Source organism: Peromyscus leucopus, unplaced genomic scaffold, assembly GCF_004664715.2.
Source record: "Peromyscus leucopus breed LL Stock unplaced genomic scaffold, UCI_PerLeu_2.1 scaffold_1752, whole genome shotgun sequence".
Lineage (NCBI taxonomy): Eukaryota > Metazoa > Chordata > Mammalia > Rodentia > Cricetidae > Peromyscus > Peromyscus leucopus.
The window spans coordinates 611-12,240 of record NW_023504944.1 but is presented as its reverse complement, the minus strand read 5'-3'; the positions used below and the strand labels follow the sequence as shown (position 1 = coordinate 12,240).

Sequence of the window (11,630 nt, the reverse complement as noted above, 5' to 3'; positions counted from 1 at the left end):
CCTCTCCGCTACCCAGAATCCCGCGTAACCCACTCGCTCCACGACGAGCCCGCGAGTTCCCTACTTCCACTCCCCCCCACCCCGGTGGAATCTTTCGACCCTTAAAACCGGCCACGGCAACCTCTCTCTCCGCGACACATTCGTTTTTCTGTCGCTCCCTCCAGTCTGCCTGTCCCACGAGCGTCCTCTATGCCGACCTCCTGCCTCCCGCCCCACTGTCCTCCAACCTGAGGGAGCCCGTAGTCGGTCTCCACCCGGCTCCCGGGCGTCGCTCCCGACCTCGATGAGACTATAAATAGAATTGCCTCCAGAAACTGACACCTCCCTTCTTACTGATCGCAGTCGCTCGAAGCCTCGCATGTCCCCGATTTCGAATGCTCTGGACTCGCTTTTCTTTTAACTTTTCAGTGGCAAAACCGATCTTGAGACAGTCCACCATGAGTAAGTTCTGACCTCGATGTGTCGACATTGTATTTTCGTCTACCCGCTGTCTTCCCCCCAGTCCAGCCCTGCATCCTCATCTTTGCAGAAGTGCTTAGCTAAATTCTCCTGGCGCTGGATCGCCAGCTGCTAAAGCCTATTACAATCAATACAGTATTTCAGCCAGCTGTTCATAACACCTAAACCTCTAACCAGGATCGATGGTTTCTGGGTCTCCCACACCATCCACGTTGCACCACTCCCATGGGCACAGCCATAATTGGAAAATGGCCTCCACTGCGAAAACATGGTGAGTGGACAGAGCTTTGACTGCTATGATGATCAACTAATAGGAAAGTCCTCGAGCATAACTACGAAGGTGTTTCCTCTAGCAGCAAGCCCCTCACCATGATGTTTGGATAACCGTCGCATATATACAACTCGTTTCCATCTAGGTACTTGATGACGATGCTTCTCCAGCAGCCGTGCCTCCCATAGTAAGCTTTTCTTTGAGTTTTCCCTCCAGGCTTGTCCGTTTGGTCTTTTACGATAGCCACATTAATGTACGTCGCATCCGCCTGACTGGAATGCTGTACTCAGTACTGTTGTTATCATTTCGACCCTTGCCTCTAGCGAATCCTTTCATATATCTTCCTTCCTGGGAGACTACATTTAGCACTCTCCATATAACTACAGACCTATCTTTTACCCTTGACCTGTGTCCGTGAGCTAGAAACACAGATAAAGTGCTTGTCACACACTTGGACTGCTGAAATCAAGCCGGGCCCATGAAAGCAACCATCCATCTCTTAAATCCTAAGTTCTTTCCCATCCTCTAACTGTCTTAAATTTCTCTAGTCATTTGAAGCTCATCCTCCATTTTTGTCCCCATGGATTGACCACTGGCTAGTTTGCAGAGGCGCTCTTCACTGCATTTTAAATTCATTTATTTTTTATTTTTAAATTTTATGTATGTTTACATTGCGTATTATATCTTTGTGTTCAGATCTTGATACAGACAGCTGTATGCCATGGGGCTGGGTAATTAACTCAGTCTCTTTGAAGAACACCACAGTTCTCTATACCACGCCATCTCTCAGGCCTAAATTGCATTTTATAATTAAGATTACCCTTTGTAATACCGTTAGCTGGTTTTAAACATTCCATTGCTGTGGCTTGGCTTAAAGTAAACTCATCCTGTTTCGGCATCCATCTTAGAGCGTTCCACTTCCTCAAGTTTGAAACTGGGATGCTGAATTGCACCTGTTTGCAGCCGCATGAAGGGAAGAGTAAGGTTATCTGTACATGATGCCTCAGCTACTTCATCTCTGAAAGGATATCAGGATGATGAATCACCCAAAATACAATACCGCAGATTTGTACCTATTTTTCTGAAGATATCTCCAAGTTCTAATGCCATTTATGAACATTATCTAAACTAGTCCTCGGCAGCATCTCCATAGGACTCATCACAGTACCGCCACCAGCCGGATTGGAAAGCAGCCTCTTTAACATGTTATTGAACATCCAGATGCTGGCACCCGTTTCGTCCTGTCAGCACATTTTGGATCACCCACCCCACGGGACTTCCACACATGTCCAATAAAAGTTGGTGCACAAAAGTTTACCACTTAGAAGAATTCACAAAGTCTTGTGTGCGTGTGTTGTTACCCATTAACAAGCACAAAAATGAAAGCAGTCTTTTACTTCCTCAAAAACATGTATTTGAAGAGTAAATTGTCAGGTGTTGAGCAGCCCAGCTTTAGCACTGTAAACTTCTGGTCAGTCTCAGCTGTTTTCACAACCTAAGACTTGGGCAAAGATTCCAAGAGCCCCAATTAAGGCATCCACCACTTGTCGTCCTGGCTGTATATTGATGCAGTACAGTAAGGCCATAATTTGCCAAGATCCGTAGAGCACCAGTTTGCTTGCCGGCCTTAAGGCTTTATTGCTTCCTTGGATCTTGATTCAACCTAAGTTAGACGTTCCCAGTTTCCTTGGGTCGGAAGTGTAAGGAGCTGCTCATTGTTAGGGTTAGGTGGCATTAGGAAAATGGTGTAGAAGCCAATATTAGCTTCTAACTGGGTGAGTAATAGTCCTCGAGCGTATGGTAAGTGCTTAAGAACATTCCAAGGACAGTCTGGGAACAGGGTCTGAAACCAGCTTGGTTAGGGAAAAAGTGTGCTGGTTGAGGGGTGAGGGACTAGGGCATGATGCGCCTTTCAGTAAATCCTCAGTCAAGGAAGGAGGTTGAGCTTGAACTGGATTTCCTATTTTAGTGCTCAGAGACCCCACCACCTCAGGAGGCCCCTGGGAATTGGGAACTCTCCCAGGGCTAGAGATCCCTTTTCCCTTAACGAGGAGCTCAACTGCTTGGTCCAGCTACACAAAAGTCTGGGAGAGCAGGCTGAGTGGAGACTCCCAGAGCCCTCCGAGGAAGGATACTCTCAGCGGGGGACTGGACTGGGAAAAAGTTAGTGCTCGATAGCCTGGTGGTCTGGGTGTGGCTGGGGTGTTAGACATCTCCTGATGGGAGGAGCCTGAGCCCCTCAGCACTTAGCCATACTGACAAGGTCTCCTACTTCCTGGTATGTGAGTCACGTCTCTCTGCCTCTCCTGGTCTCCTGTAAGTGATCACAACGCAGCTTCTCCAGGGCTGCTTGCTCGACTTCCTTCTTCCCAGTAACTGGCCCCCCCCAGCTCCAGGATGGTTGTAGGTGCCCCTGCTTTGGAGAGCGCTTGCGCAGGCTGAGCAGGAAGGGCTGGGGTAAGGAGAAGATGTCCACATTGTTGCCCAGGTCAATCATGTGACATTGGGGAACTTGCTGGGGTCCTTGAGGGTGTCGGTGAGGTCTCACAGAGCTCTGGTCAGTCGGTTGCCATTGAGGGCTAGTGTGGTGAGGCGAGGCAGGGTGCTGAGCGCCGGCAGGAGCTGCAGGACCATGTCGTCTGTGAGGCCCGTGAAGCCCAGCTCCACACTGTCCACTTGCTCTCCACAGCGCTGAAGATAGCTGGTCACCCGCTCCAGGTCACGGGAGGTCAGTGGGATGCCTGACAGATCACCATGTTGTCCGGAGGATTCCCAGCTAGGAGGGCTTGAGACTGAAGGAAAGAAGGAATGAGCAGGCTAAGCAAGACCGGGGCTTTTAAGGAGGCCGGGGCTGTCAACACTAGAAAGCAGCCTCTGCTTAACTCGATCTGGACCTCATTTTTCTACCCCTTGCCAGGGTGGTAGACTAGGGAGTCCGCAGCTTCAAAGCTCCCGGGGTGGGCAGCGGTGAGGTTGGAGGCTGCCACCCCCAGTTGCTCTCAAGCTAGGTTTCTGTAGATGCCTGCAGCTTCCTCTAACTCCTGTTTCCTACCCTGTGCTAGTCTCTAGCTAGTTCATAAAGGTCGGTGCTTCAGGGGCTTGCCTAAAAGAAAACAGCTACCATTATTACGCAGGGCTGTGGGGAACGCTAAAAACCACGTGTTACAACAGCGCCTCCTATAGGCGGATGAGTGAATGCTGTACTGTCAGTCACTGGGGCTGAGCTTTCACAGCGGAGTGAGGGCAGCAGGCTGGTGGGGGCTTGATGCTTTCATCTCCCTTGCCATCCGCTGCCCTTGCCTGGTTCTGGGGCCCAGACCACTTGGCTTGAAGTGTGCCCCACCCCCACTCCCACTGGTGAGGTGCCCAGTTTTCTCTGAGTTTTCAAGTACCTGACCCTCTACCTGGGGATGGCTGAACTTGCTGCAAGATGTCTATGCGGCAGCTCAGGGGTCCAGCCTCACCAAAGCAGCTAACGGGGGCCTTCTTGGAGCTGGGAGATTTTGTTCCTTGGATTTGAAGGTAAAACGCTCAAAGCATGAGATTTAACTGCTTAGAATCTGCCTGGAATTTGTCGGCTGTGACTTTAGTGTGGGGTTTTATCAGTCGTATGAAGGCAACCAGCATCCTGAAGATTGCTGACCGTTATACCTGGAGTCAGGTAGGTATGGGTTTGAATCATATCCCCACTGCTTGCCAACTTGAAGATCTTGGCCAGTAACGCGCAAAATCTTCTACCCCTCATCTAATATTTGTTACGGTCCTACCATGTGCCAGGCAGTGTCCTAGGCTGTGTCAAATGGCGAACCTAGTGGACAGGAGCCTTGTTTTCCTTCTGTCATGGGAGACAGGGAACAAATAAGGTGACAAGTAGCTTTGGGGGGTTGTGGCTGTGAGCTGCTGACCGGGTACCTGGAACCTGGAACTAAGCAAGCAGGGCAGCTTGTTAGTTTCGAGGAGAAATTTATAACTGACGTAAGAAAGAGCATGCTGGGCCATTAGAAGAGCTGGTGAAGAGTTCCAACGAAGCAGTGTCAAGTGGAAAGTCCTGAAGCTGTCAAGTCTCAGAGTGCTCCTGTGTGGTGAGGTAGCCTAGAGGAGGGAAGACAGAGAGGAGGCCAGGCGGACCAAAGTGCCTGCTTCATTTCATTCAAGTGTGAGGAGAAGCCACCTGAGAGGAATGAGTAGGTTTCATTCATACAGTTCCAAATGGAGAACGGACTGAGCCTCTTGTGTGTGGGCACTGGCAGACAGAAGACCTAGCTGGCCATGGTTGGCATATCTATTATTCTGGCACTTGGAAAGAAGCAGAGCAGGGGGCATTGTGAGTTTTAAGCTAGCCTGGGTTACACAGTGAGACTCTAAAATTAATCTCAGAAAGCGGGCATGCTGATACATGCCTTTAATCCCACTACTGGGGAGGCAGAGGCAGGCGGAGCTCTTAGGAACTGGAGACGCTCTGTTTGCACAGTGAGTTCCAGGCAGCCAAGGCTACATAGCAAAGACTTGTCTCAAGGAACAAAGCAGGCATAGTGGTGCATGCCTTGAATTCCAGCACTTGGGAGGCAAATGGAAGTCTCAGATAAGGCAGCCTGTCTACATAATGAGTTCAAGGACAGTAGAGCTACATAGTGAGATCCTGTCTTAACGCCCCCCTCCCTCCCCACCCAAACCAATCAAAAAGAAGGCAGGAAGAATTGGGAGGTGGCTTAGCATGTTAAGAACATATACTGCTCTTGGAAGAAATCTGAGTTGGTTCCAGGTACTACCTGTCAGGCGCTCACACCACTTGTAACTCTAGCTTCTAGGGATGCATATATCATTATACTCACCAACACACACACACACACACACACACACACACGTAGTTTTCTTTTCTTTTCTTGAGACAGGGTTTTCTCTGTGTAGCTTTGGGTCGGCCCTGGAACTTCTCTGTAGACTAAACTAGCTTTGAGCTCACAGAGATACGCCTGGCTCTTGTCTCCCGAGTTCTGGGATTAAAGGGTGTGCCATCACTTGCCTGGCTCATAATTATTTTTAATATTATTTAATGTGTATGGGCATTTGGTACACATTGTTTGTGGACTATGTGCCTGTCTGTCGCCTGAGGAGGCCAGAAATGGGTTGGATCCCCTGGAGTTACAGATGGTTGTGAGCCTTTGTGGGTGCTCGTAATCTGAACCCCAATCATCTGCAAGAGCAGCCAAGTGCTCTAACTGGCTGAGCCATCTCTCCAGCCCATGATGTTTAGTTTGAATGTCAACCTGACACAGTCTGGAAACACCTGGGAAAGAGCTCCATCAACTGTCTAGATCAGGCTGACCTGTGGGAATGTGGGGGAACTGGGTGCCTGTGTTAACTGACAGTCTAAAGCTGGGCAGCACTGTTCTGGGTTTGGGGCTGGGACGGAGGAGTGGAGAGAGAGCTGAGAGTTACGCATGCATTCATTTTCTCTCTGCTTTTGACTGGATGTGACTAGCGGCTTCAATCTCCTGCCATCCTGACTCCCCCACACGATGGACTGCAACCTGCAACTGTAAACTCAAATAAAACCCTTCCATTCTCTTGTCAGGTGGTTTAGTTGTAGTGTGTGTGCTGAGTGTGGTGTGATCGTGTTTTTTCGAAGCAGGGTTATACTCTGTGTAACAGCCTAGCTGTCCGATCTCGCTGTAGACCAGGCTGCTTTAACGCCTGGCATCTGCTCCATCGGGAATCAAAGAGAGCGGCACACGCAGCTTGTCGGCTGTGTTTTATCAAAAAAATAAAAGTCAGTTCACCGAGAGCTACCTGGAGATTGGGCACAGACCAGGGCCTTGCCAGTTTGGAGCAGGCCAGCCATTTCACCTGCGTCACCTGTAAAAGGCAGGAGTGCTTCCTCCTCCAGGAAGCCTGCCTCTCAGCCTGGGCTCACCTGCTTCCTACCACAAGACCTGCTCTGTGCATTCTGTCTCAAGCCCTCTAGCTCTTGGTCTTCCAGACTACAAAACTCTGGAGGGTCTTCACGGCTGCATGGCTGCGACAAGGCTAGACTCTAGATCCCCTGGAAGGACACCCCAGAGAACTTTCTGGAAGTGGGTTATGATGGCCACAACTTGAAGCAATCTTCTTGCCTCAGCCTCCAAAGTTAGGGTGCAAAGGTGAGGTACACTTACCATGCCTGGCTTCCATCCAGAACACTAGGAACACCAGGAACTAGAAATGCCTTGTGTCCCCTCCCCACCTATCCATCTGTGGGCCGTGCACCCCAAATCCTACCCCAGAGACCTCCTTTTCAGCATCTCTCAAGTACCTGGAATAACCAAGTTACTTTTCTGGTCCTTAAATCCAGCATGACCTTATCCCTTCAGGCAGAATTTACTGACATCACCCTCTGGCTCGGGCCTTCCCCTCAGCACAGTGCCCCCAGGAAGGGTACAGTCAGCAGGGTTGGGGCAGGGCATACTACAGGCACCATCACCAAGGCCCTGTGGCTTCCTCTTCACTAGCCTCGATGCCTCCTCCACTGTGAATGAGGGCTGAGGTGGTAGGTCAGCTGCCGGCACAGTTTCTCCATGGCACCCAGGGCATCACCTTCCTGCAAGGCAATCACAGGCACAGGTCTGTGAGGAGGCCCTGGAGGACTTGGAGGTGCCCTGATCGCCTCTAGACTATGAAACTACCTGGCTCTCTGGGAGCTAGGGTAAGAGAGGCCTGCTTTTGCTGGCCCCAGTGAGCGCCTTCGGCAGGAGCGGCAGGCACAAGTCTTTCCCAGTGCAATCTGCCCACCTACACTGTCTGCCTGCTTTAATTAGCATTTAAAAATATTATTTCATGTGTATGGATGTTTTGGTTTGTTGTATGACTGCACATATGCATGCAGCACCCGAGAGGCCGGAAAGGGGCATCACAGTCTCTGGAACTGGAGTTAGAGATGATATAGTTAGAATACTAGTGTGGGTGACTGAAGAGAATCAAACCAGAGTACACATATAGAAGCACGCCAATGCCTATAAATTAGAATGAGCCTCTCATTACACAGCCATCTCCATGTCCACACGTTAAGAGTAATTAGGATTGACCACCCTGAGAACATTGGGAAAATATAACAACAATTTAAATAAAGTTACCATTTATCTAGTACTTTTCATTCCTTCTCTTTCTTCTTTCGCCTTCGCTTCCTTCTCCTTCTCCTTCCTATTCTCCTCTTCCTTCCTTTCTTTTTTGAGACAAAGGTTCCCTGGGTAGACCAGTGTGTTACTGGAACTCATCCTGTAGACCAGCTGGGCTAAACTTGAGAGATAACGTGCCTGCCTCTGCTCAAAAAACGAGTGACTCAAGAAGGTAAACCAAAGAGTGGGTTTAATCCATCGCTGTCCTGGCTCTATATAATTAGAAATCCCTAAGGCCTCAATCCCGGGACGGCACCCCACACACACACACACCACCCACAACAATAACGCCACAAAGACACCCAATTAGACACAAACAACGGATGAGCGGTGAGTTGCTATGGCAAAACAAAGAGCAGAATATAAAAACTCCACTACCACCAAAAAAAAAGATCCATGTAAGCAAAGCAAGGGGAAAACAATCCTTTACAAACCAGGCTAGAAGGCCAAAAACGGTCCGACATCTTGAAAATAAAAGGACTGTACCTCTAAACAGACAGAGGAATATAACTAATAATCTGTAATTTTAGTCAGAGCATGAGAACTATACAACATAGGGTTTTATTTGCAAAGAATTTTAAGAGAGACACACCAAGTCCATCTCAAGGAGAGAGAGAGAGACATCGGCCCCTGTGCCAGGGCTGAGCTGTGAGAAGTGTGTCGGTCCAAAAGCGAGGAGAGGCAAGAGTTCTGCCAGGATCACTCAGAGCGAGGCCACACCAGAGTCGAGCTCGCACGATAGACTCCAACATATACCGTGAACGTGAGAGAGAGCATCGAGTGTGAGAGAGTGATCATTCGAAATACTCCTCATACAAGGCAGTATAGTAGCAGGCAGATGCTTCGTATCATCCACCCGAGACGACGGAGAGATGAAAAACGATCTATCTTTATCTGATTTACGTGAGGGAGGCACACATATTTATGGGGAGTGCGATTGACAGTTAGATTAGGCGTGCGGGTGAAGTAGATAGAGAGTGAGAGACGAGAGGAGAGCAGAGGCTACGGCTGCGTGTGAGTGGTGGGTTGGAGATGAAGTGGTGCATCACTGAATCAAGGAATGTACACAGAACCTGCACGGATAAGAATATATACGTTAACTAGATATACCCTCACTCTAGTAGTGAGAGAGTTGCCTAGACAATCTCACCGCCACAATGTACACGAAGCACACCCATCAAAGTTGCGGTTGATGTATATTGGATCTGCTTAGCCCAGAGTGACCTGGAACACATACTACACACAGAATCTTTTAGAAGCCAGAGCCGTTAACAGTCTGTGTATTTCCAGACAACACAACCACACCGCCCCCCCCCACCCACCGAGAGAGAAGGTAAACACATGCTAGAGACACACACACAACCAATCACCCACCACCACACGCCACTACTATCACAAGAAGTGAGTGTCAATAGAGAGAGAGTGGATAGACAGGCAGCAAGATATAAGAGTGAGAGAGTAGAATATAGTACAGGGAAAAGAAATACAAATACACTCCATACTGAGACACACAATATAGATTGTGAAGTGCTACATCTACACGACTTTACCCCATCTGCGGATACGCCAGCAACCAAAACACACTAGCCGCGCCAAGGAGAGAGTGAGTGGGACACCCTAGGACTAAATGCTGCCTTCAAGGAAGGAGGACATGGCAGCAATCCCACCATTCGGCTGTCCTACAGTGAGTCACTGGGGAACACTTCAAATCATCTTAGCTAAGACCACTAAGATACTACCTCGCCAGCCCACAAAAGACAACCAAACGAGTCCCCCCCACACTCCACCGACCTCAGGGCTCAGATGGGTCACAGCTGGATTTTGTGTATATGATGTAATGCTTTTGTTGTTGTTTATGCAGACAGGATCTATAACTGCATAGCATAGCCCATGGCTTTAACCAGTCTCAGAAATCATATGTAGAACCAGCCTGCGTCTTTCAATTCAACAAGAGATCTCGACTACTCCCCCGCCTCCAAAAGTAGACCCACAACTCACAACAGCCACAACGACCTGCCATCACCACCTCAAGCCAGCCGCTTTAAGCTGAGGTTTTTAAGAGATACCCCTGAAGTGAGGGAGCTCAAGTTAGGTGATGGCAAAAAAAGTTCTGCAGGCAGGGGAGCAAATATGATCTGGCCGGGCAAATCTGGCCAGCCCATGCTATCATTGTGCAAACCTTCCTGTCTCTCACCTGGATTAAGCGGCAGACGCCACGCTAGAACTCTCCAGAACGCCCACACTCCAGAGCCATTTACAGACTCTCATCCCTCAACTATACAGAGGCGGAAACAGAGACTCAGCGAGCTGTGGCTGAACAAATGGTAAGAGAAGAAAGTCGAGCAAGTGGGACCGGAGAAGGAAGGCCTGGAGAAGTGAAGCATCTAAGCAGGGACCATGGGTGGCCTGACGCTGAGGGGACTGCTCTGGAAGGGAACCCTTGTTTCCTCACAGCCTCGCTGCTTCCTGCTGCTTCAGCGTGACTGACAAACCGGACATCACTTGTCCAGGCCATCTCACCGAACCCGAGAGTAGACGTCGGACCCCTAGACTTAAGATTCTTGCTTAGCCTGGTCACACAAGGTGGGTGAAGGTGACACAGAGAAGCAGATGCATCATTGGGGCTGCCAGGGAGGCAGGAGAGAGGAACGGTGGGTGAGGTCTGTAACCTGGGATCTTCTTTCTGGGAGATGGGGGGGGGGAGGACAGGGAAGTTGAGAGGGTGACTGAGGCCATGCCCACAGAAGGGACTGAAAGTGACAGAGGTCATACACAGGTCAGAGAAGGGTGGGCGGAGGGCAAGATGAAGGGGTTGGGAATTGGGGCTAGAGATCTGGGCAGAAAGCACAGGGCTGGTGATAGTATTAGTTGTCAGGTGTGACGAATGTAGCATTACCTGGGCGATGGGCTGCTCATCACGACCACGGGGGCATTGTCTTGATTGGGTACAGGGGAGTAGGGAGAGGCATCAATAAACCGAGCAGAAGCATGCATGTGTCTCGGTGTTTTGATTGCGTATGCATGTGACCGGTTACTTCAAGCTCTTTGCCACCTTGACTTCCCCACATGATGGACCATCCCTTGAACCGTGAGCCAGAATAAACCTGTTCTCTTTTATGTTGGTTCTGTCATAGTATTATCACATTCAACAAGGGCTCCGGAGGAAGAGCGGGTGTAAAGGCAGGGTGGGGAACGACCAGCTCCTATGGGGACATGCTGACTAGGAGGAATCCCACCTGGGATTCCTCGGATCTGGCTGAACCAATACGCTGAGGGGGAGTGAGAGGGAACACTTGGGCCAGGAGACAGAGAAGGTACAGGGAAGAGGTGTGAGTGAAGCACCTTGGATAGGGTGGCCAAAGTCACCTTTTGGCGGCCACTCTGTGGCGATGAGGGCCCTTCCCTAGCACAGGCGTGGCTGGGGTGGTGAGTAGTGGTGCAGACTGGTAATGGTCATAGCTGACTCTGCAGGCACATCTTGAGTTCATTTCCCACCTTGGATTCCCAGGGCACCTTAAAAAATCGACACTAGTGGTGGTGAGTGGGCAGGTCCTCTGGCAGCGGTTCACTTTATTTTTAGTTAGTATACAAAACAATAGGTCTTATTATGACATTCTCACACACATATTATTACATCTTACTCACACTCCCTCCCTTGGTGCTCTCCTCTGACCCTCCTCCCACTCGCTGGTCCAGCCCCCCCTTCTGCTTTCATGGCGCACACACTCTGGGAAAACCGCAATGTTTTGTTG

The 11,630-nt window shown here is 49.8% G+C and overlaps 1 pseudogene; it reads right to left on the bottom strand.

The window, feature by feature from the left end:
* Positions 1–3,017: 3,017 nt before the first annotated feature.
* LOC114689417 lies at positions 3,018–10,393 on the bottom strand (annotated as a pseudogene).
* Between the last annotated feature and the right edge of the window lie 1,237 nt (positions 10,394–11,630).